The following is a 14,781-nucleotide window of genomic DNA, read 5'->3' as shown; positions in this document are numbered from 1 at the left end:
CTCTTAGGGCTTTAAAGTGAAAGGTTAATGGAACCACTACGAGAGAAGTGGGATGAAGTTAAAAGGACAAATTTAGAATATTACATTGCCATCATCAACCTTGAATGTTGGGTTCAATATAGGGCAAAAATGGTTATTTATTGTATTCCACCTTCTCTTGTTATGTTGGAAATGGGTGTGGGGAGGATATGCTGGAAATGGCTTTTTCGCAGAGACACTCAATGTGTTCAAAAGACTTCCATTACAGAATATAGTCTCGTGGACAACACTGATTTTAGGATGTGTTGGAAATGGGTGTGGGGAGGATGCTCTTATATGCCACTCATGTATGCATTCGGAAGGTATATCTCTAAATGTCGTGGCCTTTGTTTGGGTCTTGAAAACATGTGGAAGTATTCACGTAGTAGAAAAAGGACAAGAAGTGCACAACAATATCTACAAACGGGGTTTGAAACATGATATTGTAATCAATAATATGCTCATTGATATGTATGAAAATTTGGATTACTTGAAACTGCTCAAGTAGTTTTTTGACCATGTTTCAACTCGATATGTTGTCTCTTGCAATGCATTGTTCATTGGCTATTCTGAATTTCACAATTGTGATAAGGTACTATATTGTTACAAAAAATGCAACATGCTGGTAACTCTCCATCAATCTCTGCTTCCTTTGTTTTTGAGCCATGGCCATGGCTTCTCACTCTTTTGTTGCTATTGTTACAGGTTTTTGTTATCCCCAGAAACATCTTTATTGCTTTGGGCATCAAATGGGACACTAGTTGATAATGCTTTAATTCTAGCAAGATTCGGAGCTCCACAAAAGCATTGCCCTCATATATTTCTTAGAGTCAAATTAGCATGCTTGGTTGACAATGATATACCTTCAAATACAAGACCATCATGTGCAAGAGAATGATCACTATTTTGGCACTGTTGGGCCTTTTCAATGAGGTGCATGAAGATGGATCAATCGACAAGGAATTTCAAGAATTGTTTACTAAAGGAAAAGTTGTTCCAAATGAATCAGTACTTTTTCTTGCAACGAGATGAAAAAAAGAAGGAAACCCAGCTTGTGCTAAGCAATTACATAACCCTATTATAACAATGGTTTGTTATCAAGCATCACTATTGCAAATCAGATGATAGATATGTTATCCTCCCTTGGAAGTTTTTCTGAAGTTAATGAAATATTCATCAAATTGCCAGAGGAAAATGTATCTTCATGGAATGTTGTGATTTCTTCATTCATCATATGTTCAATAAGATGAGGGAGTCTCATATTGAACCATATTCGGATATAAATATATTAATGTTATAAAAGCGTGTTGCAGCTTAAAAGATTGTGAAGCACTTGAAATGTACAATAAGATGAGGGAGTCTCATATTGAACCATATTCGGATATCTATATTAATGTTATAAAAGCGTGTTGCATCTTAAAAGACTGTGAAGTAGGCAAGTTAATACACAACCATACAATTGAAAGTGGTTATGACTTGAATGTCTTCGTGAGCAATGCTCTTATAGACATGTATTGCAAGTGCACAGACACTGAAAATGCAAGGAGATTCTGAAGGGAAGTGACATGCATGCTGAGATGGAAAGAAAGGGGTTGTTGGATGAAAACATTATTCTTGGACATGCCGAACATGAATAAGATTGGCTACGGTCATTCGGCATGGCTATACAATATTCATTGTAATATTGGATTATCTTGTATATTGATTGCCTTGGCCACTTTAATTTTAATACCAATTAAGGATAGTTTTTTATGAAAAAAAAAGTGATATGTTTAATCATGCATTGTAACAAGGCATGCATCACAATTGGATTACAAATCGAATCAAACCTTATATATAAAAGAGAAGACATAAGTAATGTAGACAACTATATGACTCATGGTTGGTTCTTGTTAAAGATTGCTTGCGGAAGCGTTAGAAAGGACAACACACAAAAGAGAGAGAGAGAGAGAGAGAGAGAGAGAGAGAGAGGAGGGAGTAGGACACACTATTTTTCAAAATTATATGAATACTCTGTGCTCGCTCATCTTTACAACGTGCTCATCAGCGCTATTTATACAGGTCCACACGAGACTGTTAGAAGTACGGTGTACTTCAATGCTCACACGAGCATCTGACACTAACTACGAGACTATAACTGCCTAGTAGTCTAACCTATACTAGGCTTCCGGTTACGGATTGGATCCGGCATACCGGCTCCCCAACGCACTGGTCCTTACTGCTTACCGGCTCGGTTGCTCACCGGCATACCGATTCATCTCGCTTATTCAGCCGATCCGGCTCCTGTTGAGCTTGCCGCTCAACACTCCCCCTCAAGCTCAACCTGAGGTAGGGTCTTAGTGTCAACCTCTGTGGCAGCCGGTTCCTCCAACCGACTTCTCTTGGCATCGCTTCGCCTTGCTCGCGCTCCTTGTCCGGTCCGGTCTCGTTTGCCGCGACCCCTTTTATTCTGCGCGCCTCGACCTTCGGCATGTCTGCTCAATAGGCCCATCTCAGCTCCTTCGTTGTTATGACTCCAGCGCTTGCCGATCCGTCGGTTCCTCCGCGATGGCATCGACTTCCGCTGCGTCCGTGTCTCCTTGGCCTCTCGTTGATCCGACTCATCCGGATCCGTCTGTTGATCCGAATCAGCTGTCTCTGACTCGTTCCAGCTCTTGTCTGAATCGGTATCCTCCGATTCGATTTTCGGCTTCAAGCCTCTCACCACATCGGACCACGTCCGAGTCTTGGCCTTCTCCGTGCTTCCCTTGGCTTCTTCACAGCCGCTCACTCCGACCTATTCGGATGTGTCGACTTCCTTCGTCGACTTGGCTTCATTTTTCTTCTTGTCTCCACCTCTGCCGGTTCTTCTCTTACCTACGGGTTCAACAGTTTTTTTGCCTTTGCCCGTTTCGGTAGTGTCTTTGCCCTTGCGTCTCCCCCTCAAGTGCGGCACGTCGAGATGTTGAACACCAAGCATTTCGGTAAAGTGCTGCAACTTGTCCGACCCGAGCGGCTTGGTGAAGATGTCGGCAACTTGCCGATTCGTGTGAACATACCGTAGTTCAACTTCACCGCTCAGGACCCGTTCACGCACGAAGTGATAATGCACTTCTATGTGCTTTGTACGAGCATGGAACACAGGGTTCTTGGCAAGCTGCATGCTGCTGAGGTTATCGCAGTAGATCAGGATCGGGGTCGGTACCTCGATCCGCAGGTCTTGCAGTAGTCGCCAAAGCCAAATGGCTTCGTAGGTGGCAACGGTTGCGCCCCGGTATTCAGCCTTAGTGCTGGATAGAGCCACTGTTGGCTGCTTTTTGCTGCTCCACGCAACAGTCGCGCTCCCAAGAGAAAACATAAAGCCGGAAGTTGAGCGACGATCCGTTGCATCGCCAGCCCAGTCGGCGTCCGTGTAGTCGACAAGCTCTTCGGTTATACCTTGCCGGTATAAGAGCCCCCGGTCCTTAGTGCCGCTTACATACCTCAGTATTCGTTGCGCGCATTAAAGGTGCTCCACGGTTGGCTTCTGCATGAATTGGCTTACCACTCCGACCGGATAGCTAATGTCGGGTCGAGTGATGGTCAAGTAGATCAGGCTTCCGACTATTTGTCAGAACCGTTTCTCATCGCAGGTTGGTCCAGAGTTGGGACGGATCTTCTGATTTCGGTCCAGGGGTGTGGAGACAGGTCGGCATTCCATCATGCCGAACTTGTACAGTATATTCAACACATAATGGCGTTGAGAAAGCAATATGTCGTCGGGGATGCGGATCACCTCGATCCCCAAAAAGTAATGAAGGTCCCCCAAGTCCTTCATATCGAATGCATCCGACAACTGGGACTTGACGCGGTTGATTTCCAGAAGACCTGGGCCGGTGATGACTAAATCATCAACATAGAGTAAGATACATACCGGACCATTTGAGCCTTGACGGATGAACAGGGAAGAGTTTTACTTAGAGGCAACAAACCCCATCTTTCGCAACCGGTGCGTGATCTTAGCATTCCAAGCACGGGAGGCTTGCTTCAAGCCGTACAACGACTTCCTCAACCGGCATACCGCCGACTTGTTCACCTCCGACTGAAATCCGGGGGGCTGAGTCATAAAGACTTCTTCTTCAAGATCTCCTTGAAGGAAGGCATTCTTCACATCCATCTGATGAAGATGCCACACCCTTGCCGCAGCAACCGCCAGTACCACACAAACCGTCGTCATTTTCCCTATAGGAGCGAAGGTCACGTCGTAGTCGATTCCGTGGGTCTGCGCATATCCCTTCGCCACTAACCGGGCCTTGTACCGGTTAATTGTATCGTCGACATTATACTTTACCTTGTACACCCACTTGCATCCGATCGATTTATAGTGACGGGGAGGGTCAACCAGGTCCCAAGTTCCGTTGGCATCCAACGCCCGCATTTCTTCCTCCATAGCGGCACGCCAATTTGCATCCTTTGCCGCTTTTGCGTAGCTCTCCGGCTCACGCACTTCCGCGACCTTGGTCATGTACACATAATGATGCGCCATGTACTCGTTATACCCGTACCGTTTAACGGGATCCTTCTGGCGGGTGGACCGGCGTAACTCACCGTTACCCGGTATGAGACCCTTCTTGGCCGATTCGATCTTCGTTCCCAAAGATCTGCCTATGTCATTGTCGAAGTCAAATACGCAATGATCCAACTCATCATTGTTGGTCTCGAATTCCGGCATCTTCTGCTTCCCTTTCTCTTTGCGTGTGAATCGTCTCCTCGGTTCCTTGCGCAGGGAGAGCACAACAGAGTCTCCACTACTCACCGTCTCATCATCCGACTAGTTGGACTGATCCAGTCTCTCATTCGGCCCGCTTAACCGGAACGATTCCGGACTCTCATCTTGAGTCCTGGCTTCATCTTTCTCTACCTGGGCCTGTTCGGGCTCACTAGCCCCATCCTCTGACATTGGGTCGGGATCGGAAGTCGAAGTTAGTGAGGAATACCACGATGCCGATTCATCAAACTTGACATCTCGGTTGACTCGGACCTGCTTCGTCTGGGGGTTATAACACTTATACCCCTTTTGCTCTTGAGCATAACTGACTAGGATGCATTTTTCCAATTTTGCATCTAGCTTTCTCCGCTTCTCATCCGGCACATGTACATAGGCTATGCTTCCAAATATCCGGAGGTGTCTCAAATTCGGCTTGCGCCCGAAATACATCTCGTGAGTTGACACCTTGTCCCCGATCCGGTTCTGGATGTAAACGGCCGTTTGGACCGCCTCCGCCCAGTAGAACTTGGGCATGCTCTTTTCCTCCAGCATTGCCCTAGCCGCGTTAATCAACGACCGATTCTTCCTTTCGGCCACACCGTTCTGTTGCAGTGTGTATCTACAACTGAAATCTCGTCGAATTCCTTTTTGTTGCAGATAGCTGTTGAATTGGCCGGAAAGGTACTCTTTTCCGCCATCCGACTGTAGGTATTTGATCTTCCTCTTTGATTCCCGTTCCACCATCTTCTGGAGGCTCCGGAAACACTCGAAGACTTCGCTCTTCCGCTCAATGAGGTAGATCCACGTATGCCGCATGTAGTCGTCGATGAAGGAGACGAAATATCGACTCCCGCCAATGCTAACATTTTGTGCCGGTCCCCACACATCCGAATGGATAAGATCGAGCTTGTTACGGCTTCGATTTCTTCCGTCGAGAAATGGAAGCCAGTGTTGCTTCCCGAGTTGGCAGGCTTCACAAATCTAGGCTCTCTAGCCGCTAAACTTCGGCAAACCGAAAATGACTTGTTCCGTTTGCAGGTCTTGAAGCCTCCGGTAGTTGACGTGGCCAATCCGCTTGTGCCACAAGTCGACATCCGACTCGACCTTCTGTCCTTTGGCAAACAGTGCGGTGCCGATGTCATTGGTGTTGAGGATAAACATCCTCCCATCTCTGCGCCCTTGCTCAATAACTTCGCCTTCATCCTCAATGAAGCACCCGAGGTGCGTAAACCGCACCTGCATCCCCTGGTCGATGATCTGTCCGACCGACACCAGGTTCTTCGTGATCATCGGAACATGTAAATTCATCAGCTTCCCCCTCTGTCCGACGTGGCTCAAAGGGACTTCTCTGACGTGCACGATCGGGTGGGGAGTGTCGTCTCCGGTTTCGACAACTCCCGGTTGATCCGGTTTCTCCAAAAAAGAGAACCACTCCTCGTGGCTCGTCATGTGGTTCGATGCGCCGGAGTCAACGTACCACACTTCCTCCGATTTGGAAGTGGTCTTCTTCATTGAGTTTGCCTTGTGCTTCATCACCAAGGCTAGCCCCTTACAGTTCTTGGATCCTCCCGATCTGTTTGCGTAGTGTGAGCTTTGTCGGCCTTCCTTATCGGTCTTGCCGGATCCGGATTTGTCCGAATCAGCACGCTTTCTCTAGCACTCGCTTTCCCTGTGGCCCTTTTTGCCACAATACCAGCATTCCGTGGCGGATTTGTCTTGTCGGCCTCCGGCACCACCTTGACTCCCCCTTCTTGTGGAAGTCCCGGAACTGTTGTCGGCACACTCATTGTGCCTTCGTTCCTGCTCTTGTCGGCCGCCTCCATTGTGTGCCGACCTGCCTCGTCCACCACGCCTGCGGGACTGATCCACTCCCATGTACAGCATCCGGCTGTCTGGGGATGCACTGGTAGATGCACCGGCGTGGTTCTCCTCTACAAGGAGTATCGACTATAAGTCGAAAAATGAGAGTGTATTCTCCCTTATACAAACCACAGTCCGAAAAGCTCCGAACTTGGATGCCAGGCCTCCAAGACAGTCCTACACCATCTCGTCTTCCTCTACGGTGACGTTAATAGAGGCAAGCGAGTCACAGATCCCTTTGATCCGGTCTGTGTAATCTGCCACCGACATGTTCTTCTGTCGAACATTGCTCAACTCCTGTCTGAGTTGCAGCTTCCGGGCAGTGGTGCTTGCGGCGAAGACCTGTTTCAAGTTTCCCCAAGCATCCTTCGGTGTCTTGGCGTCATGGATATGGCTGAGCAGCTGGTCACCGACACTGGACGCGAAGCATTACATCACCCAGCTTGCCGCCTGTTCCCACACTGGGAAGTCCTTGTGTGTCGTCTCCGGTGTTGAGTCGTTCACTCCGTCGACATAACTCCAGTAGCCATGCCCAAGCAGGTACTGGTGCATCTTGTATGACCAAGATGCGTAGTTGGTTCTATTGAGCTTCTCCACCGGGAACGACGTAGCCATACCTCTGTCCATTTCTCCTTTTGTGTTTGTTTTCCGATCTGTTAGGGTTTCCCTCACAAGCGTAGATGTCTGCAGTAGAGGTTCTCAACCCACGCACTCTGATACCATGTTAAAGATTGCTTGCGGAAGCGTTAGAAAGGACAACACACAAAAGAGAGAGAGAGAGGGGAGGGAGCAGGACACACTATTTTTCAAAATTATATGAATACTTTGTGCTCGCTCATCTTTACAACACGCTCATCAGCGCTATTTATACAGGTCCACATGGGACTGTTAGAAGTACGGTATACTTCAATGCTCACACGAGCATCTGACACTAACTACGAGACTATAACTGCCTAGTAGTCTAACCTATACTAGGCTTCCGGTTACGGATTGGATCCGGCATACCGGCTCCCCAGCTCACCGGTCCTTACTGCTTATCGGCTCGGTTGCTCACCGGCATACCGATTCATCTCGCTTATTCAGCCGATCCGGCTCTTGTTGAGCTTGCCGCTCAACACCTAAGTTCATATGAGTATAAATATGACCTAGGGCAATCATAGTGGATAGTGTTGTCATATTGTTGTATGTGTATAAATGTTGCATAGAGAAAGAGGAAGAGAGCGAGAGAGGATATACAGAGCGATACTCTGTTGTAACCGCCGCTTGGCGAAGATACAAAGCTCGAGGTCGTTGCCTCCGAGTCTCTGATTGTACCTTTTTCATATAGTGATAGTTTGGAGTATGTGGGCTCCCGTGGTTTTTCCCTATTAGGGTTTTCCACGTAAACATTTTGTGTACTCTCCATTGTTCGTGTGTGTACGTGTACTTATCTCCAACCCCATTCCTGTGTTTGATTCTCAAAGAAGTGATCTAAGGGTCAGTTGTGGCCGAGTAGTATTCCGCGTTATTCTTTTCACAATCCTCATGGGGAACACAAACACCAACGGGCTGTGAGCGACCATGTGTGGTCCTCATTGGGAACTAGAACACAAACAAGCGAAGTAGTGCACACAAAACGTTCAACTCGGTTTCTTCTATCATGAGAGGGTAAATAGTCGAGGTTGACCCAAAACACAACACAAATTGTAGCACAAGCGGGTAGCCGATGCAATCCCCACCGAAATTGAGGTATATGATGACGACGACAATGAAGAGAGTGGATCAATGATGATAATGAAAGACCATGCAAGGTAGTGTTGACGACGATGAAGGTTGGTGAAGTAGCATTGATGAAGACAACAAGAGGTGTTGAAAATAATAATGTCGAAGATAAGGCAGTGAAAACGATGAGGATGATGAGGATGCGTCTTTGGGAGCGACAAATGTGACTATGGTGACGATGGCATCTCTAGAAGCAACAACGATGTCTCTAAAACCAAGGATGTTGATGACGGTAACTCTGGAAGCAAGGTCAGTGACGATGGTAACTCTTGAAGCAAGGGCGATGATGAAGATAGGTGATGCTTCAATTGGAAGAGATTCAAACTGTCACGAATACACCAACTGCAAACTAGGGCAGAGCACGGACGACGAGGCTATGAACTTGAATTTGAAACTAACAAGGCTAGGAACTCTAGAAGTTGGGAGCGATGAGGCTAGGAACTTTGGAATTTAGGAATGACATGAGAGCATGGAGACAGAGATGATGAAGGAGAAGATGGAATGGAACAAGAAGACTAGGTTAATGTGTCAATGACTAGTGTTGAATCCCTTGACAGGGACCAAAGAGGTTACAAGTATTTATATTGTGAACTGAGGTACATGCATTAGAATATTTTGAAGAATATTCTAGAACCTTTTAGAATCTTTTGGAACTTTCCATAACTTTCTAGATGTCTAGACAATAGATCAAGTTCATATTTTGTACAATGCTCATATCAAGATGGTTAAGCATGATGTATTGTCGATGTGAGGTTGGAAGTTCAATCCTCACCAACTATGTATTTTATGTCAGTGTATCGTGACAACTTCAAATAAAACTCTACCTCAAGCTTCCTCTTGTTTTGAGGAAAGCTTTGCCTCAAGCTTTCCTTGAAGTAGAGCTCCAAATCCTTCGACTCGACTACTACTTTGTGAGTTGCTAGCCCAAACTCTACAAAATCAAAAGTTGTTGTTGAAAATGGTGGTGGTGTTGTAGCTCTCATTGTCATTGCGCAACACCAACATCGACCATGTTGCAGGTGACATCTATTGACATAAGAAAAACATTTAGACCCCTTCATATTTCCCCAAATAGCCCTCCTACCTACCAACACATAAAAACATGCACACGAACACACATATATACACATATAAACATCAAAGTCAATACTTGAAAATATACACGTTAATATTTAGAAATCACATACACACACATACAGTAACCATTCGATTAAGTTTGCACTTTGAACACATGGGTGAAGTGTGCACTTAACCGAGCTACACATTTAGGGGTTTTCTGAAAATTTTTGGGGCATTTTGAAAAAATTTAGGGTTTCTTGAAATTTTTTCCTTCTGTGTTCGTATCATGTGTTTCTTCATTAGAAAATGATCGATTAATGTGATATAATTGACCTGAAATGTTTATGGTTTTAGCGTACTATTGTTGGATATCACTTTTTCCCGATTCCATATTACCTTGAGTTTTTGCCTTTTTGCTAGGCCTACCTAATGAAATTACTTGGATATGATGAGTTTTTCCTTGCATTCTCTTCCTAGTGGCGGGAGGTCTGAGGAATCGTAGTATAGATGGAGATGGAGGAGACGAGAAAAGGGAGAGGGGGAGCAACAGAGAAAGCATAGGCTGGAACAGAAAGAAAATAAATGAGATGCAGAGAAAGAGAAAGAGAGGGAGGAGGGAGGGAGGGAGGGAGGGAGGGAAAGAAAGAAGGAGAAAATTAAGAATAAACGAAGGTGATGGCGAGAGGAGAGATGGAGAGAAAGAAACAAAATTAAGAAAGTGAGGGAGGGAAAGAAAGAAAGAAACATAATTAAGAATGAATGAATACGGAAAAGGAAATGGATATGGATAATTGGGTTAAGTAGGAAAGTTTATTTTCTTTAAAGAGAATCAAAATTACCAACTCGCAAAAACACACACACACATACAACACATAACATGCACACAAACGCTACGATCGGAGAGACCGATTCCGAAATTTGGTTCTCTTTTTTCCTTGCATTTCTCTTTGTGCATTTCCAGGAGACCCCACCCACCATAACGTAACAAATTCTTTTAATTTATTTTTTTGGTTAGAAACTCCTTTCTTTTATTGTTTTTTGAATGTTTGGCACATAGTTTTAATTTCGTTTGATGTAATTTCATCATGAACAATGTAATTTTTTTTATCTGGATTTTGACCTCTATAAAAAAAAGCGCACTTAATAGAATGGTGCACTTAAGTGTGCACGCACTTAACCGAATGGTTACCGTATACCCCCTTGTTAATTAATATTCACAAAACCAACACATTCTTTTATATATATAAACACAAGAGACTATTAACATTTAAGAGTCATACATTTACACACACTTAACTCATCCCTTCACACTCAAACATCAAAGCACACTTACGCACACAAAAAATAAATACTTATATTCTAAAGCATTCCTATAGTCTTGCACACACACACACACTCACTCACTCACATGAACATGAACACAAGTATACAATAGAAGTAAAAAGAAAATTTGAGGACCGAAGGCGATAACTCAACTCCACCCCATCCTCCCCTGTTAAAAGTCCTTGGTGGTTCCACTGCATGTGTATTTTGCTATAATGTACAAGGTAATTCATGAAAAATATGACGACTTGTTAGACTTACATGATAATGTAAGCGTCATACTCAAATGTCCACCGATAGCAATGAGTACATATGTGCATGCATTGTTTTCACATGGAGATTTTTTATTACAAAGTACTAAACCCCCGTCTTAGAAAGAAGTCATGATATGTTGATTTGGTCCCATAGGTCAAATTTGGCTTCCTTGTGGGAATAAGTGGGATTAAGAGAACCCCTTTAGATTAGCTAAATAATCATGTTAAAAACTGTTGAGATATCAAGCTCAACTTAGTTTAAGCATTTAGTTAACCATGTAACCTAGTAGTTACCTAGATAGAATCTAGTTAGTGCGTCGACCTTTAAAACTTTAAATAGGATCTTGTACTTGTATGCATGTGGGGATACATTTTAGATCCTCCAATACCAAGTTTATTAATATAGGACTTATACATTTGTACCTATATTCTCCTCACACATGTGCACCCTTGCACATGAGGTGTATATATGCCTCATTGAAGATATCGTTGTATTTTGATACTTATTAATATAGAGAAAGGTCTTTAGCTACACTCTTGTTAATCCTCCCCCATTTATATTATTGTTTATAAGTCTCTCTTTCTCTCACACACAAATCACATAATCTTCCGTTGCTTTATCAATACTCACATAATTAGGCCCTAATTAACCCTAGTTAATTACCTAATTACTAACAAAAACATTGGATCATTTAGTTATGAAGATGAGTAGGTATGTTATTATTTAGCAAACTTTGTAGCTCCTTCGAATTTTCTATCTTTTATTGGATAGATCCAAATTTGTTGTTTCAAATATAGACAAATGGCATCATATTCGTTTACTAATTCTTTTCTCCCTTCTTGACAAGACTCTTCCTTGCCATAAATCACAAGTTAGTTGAATGGGATTGAGATGTTATAGAACACAACGAAGATATGTTATGGACCGCGAAGGAGATGATGAGAAGAGTCACAATATGAATTTTATACTTATATATTAAAATGTTATAAAAGTCATTTGTTCTTCCTTGATGCTTTAGTGAATGGGATTAAGAGAACCCCTTTAGATTAGCGAAATAATCATGTTAAAAACATTGAATTGTCTAATTATGAAGCATTGTTATGGAGATGACTAGGTATGCTATTACTTTTATTGGATAGATCCAATTTTGTTGTTTCAAATATAGACAAATGACATCATATTCATTTACTAATTCTTTTCTCCCTTCTTGACAAGACTCTTCCTTGCCATAAATCACCAGTGAGTTGAATGGGATTGAGATGTTATAGAAGACAACTAAGATATGTTATGGACGGTGAAGGAGATGATGAGAAGAGTCACAAAGTGAATTTTATACTTATTTATTAAAATTTTATAAAAGTGATATGATTTTCCTCGATGCTTTAGTAAGGCCCTCTGTGGCACACATCATGGATTAACATGGTTACTAAATAAGGCCCTACAACGACGGTCAATTTTTCAATAGAATATATAGGGAAATACCAAACATACCCCGCTCTTACGTGGTGATATAGGTAATACCCTACCCATTGTATTTACTAATTAATATAATCAGATTGCATGCTTGAACAAGAATACTAGAAATCCGATCAGAGTAAATTGCATGCTTCAGCTTCACACTAAGAAGAATATTATTGCATGTTGCAATATTATATGCGATACTTTGAACAAACATTAACATTTAAATAAAGTCATATCAATCATCTTTAAGAATAAAAGGGAATAATGCCTTTTATTTTAGCATTGAATTTAAGGAGGATCTAACTTTATGGGCTTATATTCTTATCACCATACACATACATTTACAAATATTTGCTTCCCAATACTATGTTCCTAAACAACACCCTATTTTGCATCTAATGAAGTTGTTTTGAATAAAAGAAGAATACGAATGTTTACGATACAAAATATGATAGATGCTTAACACATGTGGTGATAACACCGAAATATGATCAATAGCACAAGAATCATGTGTTTAAAATGAAGTAACTAGGTAATAAATCTAATCCCAATACATGCATATGGGCATTCCATATCACTATACTTAGGGCACACCAACATGCATCTTGGCTAGGGATATGACATGTATATCATAAACCATTGTTTGTAAGAAAAAAGGAGCATAAATTATGTATATCAATAGCATTCTTTGGTTAGGGCTAGCTACTTTTACATGTAGCTAGCCCTTGCATATATGTAACACCAATCTTAAAGTAGGAAATTCAATAATGCAAAATGTTAATGTGTAGTGTTAGTAAATGATGTAAATATGTAATATTGTTTTTTTTCCCCAAAAAAGGTACTACATTAGTATCAAGAAACGCCCTAAGGTTATACATACATAAAAGATGTACCTTTAAATAATGAGCCTCGTTTCTAAATTCTAATTGTCGGCTTAAATAAATACTTTGGTGTAAAGTATAACCACTATACCTTATGAGAAATCCATCTATAAAATATGCTTTTATCCCAAATGGCATGAAACTCCAATAGTTTGAGCTCTGCCTGATGCATTTTACCTTTTATATTATCCAAAGGACCTTTGAGATTATGCACAATCTCTAACAAAATCCCCAAAATGATTTGGGCAGGTCTTTTAGCCACATTTTGAAACACCTTCAAACATCGAGGCTTCCAAATATACCAAATTCTCATACTATGTACTTACAATTTGCCATATTTCAAGTTTTATCTGTCTCTATTTCCGGATTCAAAGGTACCAAAGTTTTTTGCATCAAACCATGTCTCATAGCAATAGCATCTGCAACAGTAATACTAATGATTAAATAGTAGTAGTAGTTATAAGTGACGGACCTAAGGAATAAGAGAGGTTTAATATATTTGGTACGAGGTTCTAAAATCTTTATTTTGAATTTTACATCAGCATACACATGCCATGATGGTTATAGTACTATTTTTAGCATTAATGTAAACAATTATCGTGTGTGTGTGTGTGTAGAGAGAGAGAGAGAGAGAGACTAATATATTGTATCAAGTGAGCCAATGGATGTGTCAATCATTTGGATATTGTGATGTCAACTCGATGCACTAGTGTGGTGTGAAGTTTAGGAAAATTCATATACATGTACCGAAGGTGTTGAAAGCTGACACGTTTTGACCCCACAACCTTTATGCTCTAACAATGGTGAAGCCACCATGAGTATAAAAAAGAGGACAACATGGATTGATCCATCGATCTACATTGAGAAACCACTTTTTGAAGCATGAAGATAAGGGATTCACTTTTTGAGGGTGCATGTTTAGGCATAGGTTCTAGAAAGGCGAACCATACATTTCTTCCAAAAAGTCGAGAGAGTATGCCAAACATTGTCTTTGTGATAAGTTACTGAAGTGGAAAGATTGAATAGCTATCATGGGAATGCGAGCATGTCTACGCGTAAGTTCCAGAGAGTTCAAACATATACATGGATTATACCAAGCATTACCTTCTCTAGTACAATTAGTTTTGTAGTGAAAGAGATCGAATAGACCGCGTGGGAATGAGAGGGCACAACAGAGGATGGTTTATATACTTACTGCAAAATCGGTGTGAGGAAGCCGGTACAACCACCGAAAAGGGGTCGCAGAAGCATACAGAATTCGGAAGAGAGAGAAACCGAGGCATCACGTTCATGACATGTGTGGTACACATAATCGGATACAGACAACAGACACATTTATTATATATATAAATATATATACATAATATATTATGCATAATGTATATTTACATTGTATATGCAAGTGGTTCCCCAGTTGGGAGGCGATTGTGGGAGAGG

Source organism: Azolla caroliniana, unplaced genomic scaffold (assembly GCF_043228905.1).
Source record: "Azolla caroliniana isolate FFs.n. ecotype wild unplaced genomic scaffold, voAzoCaro1.0.p SCAF_10, whole genome shotgun sequence".
NCBI lineage: Eukaryota > Viridiplantae > Streptophyta > Polypodiopsida > Salviniales > Salviniaceae > Azolla > Azolla caroliniana.
The sequence above is the reverse complement of the archived record's forward strand: the minus strand, read 5'-3'. Positions refer to the sequence as shown.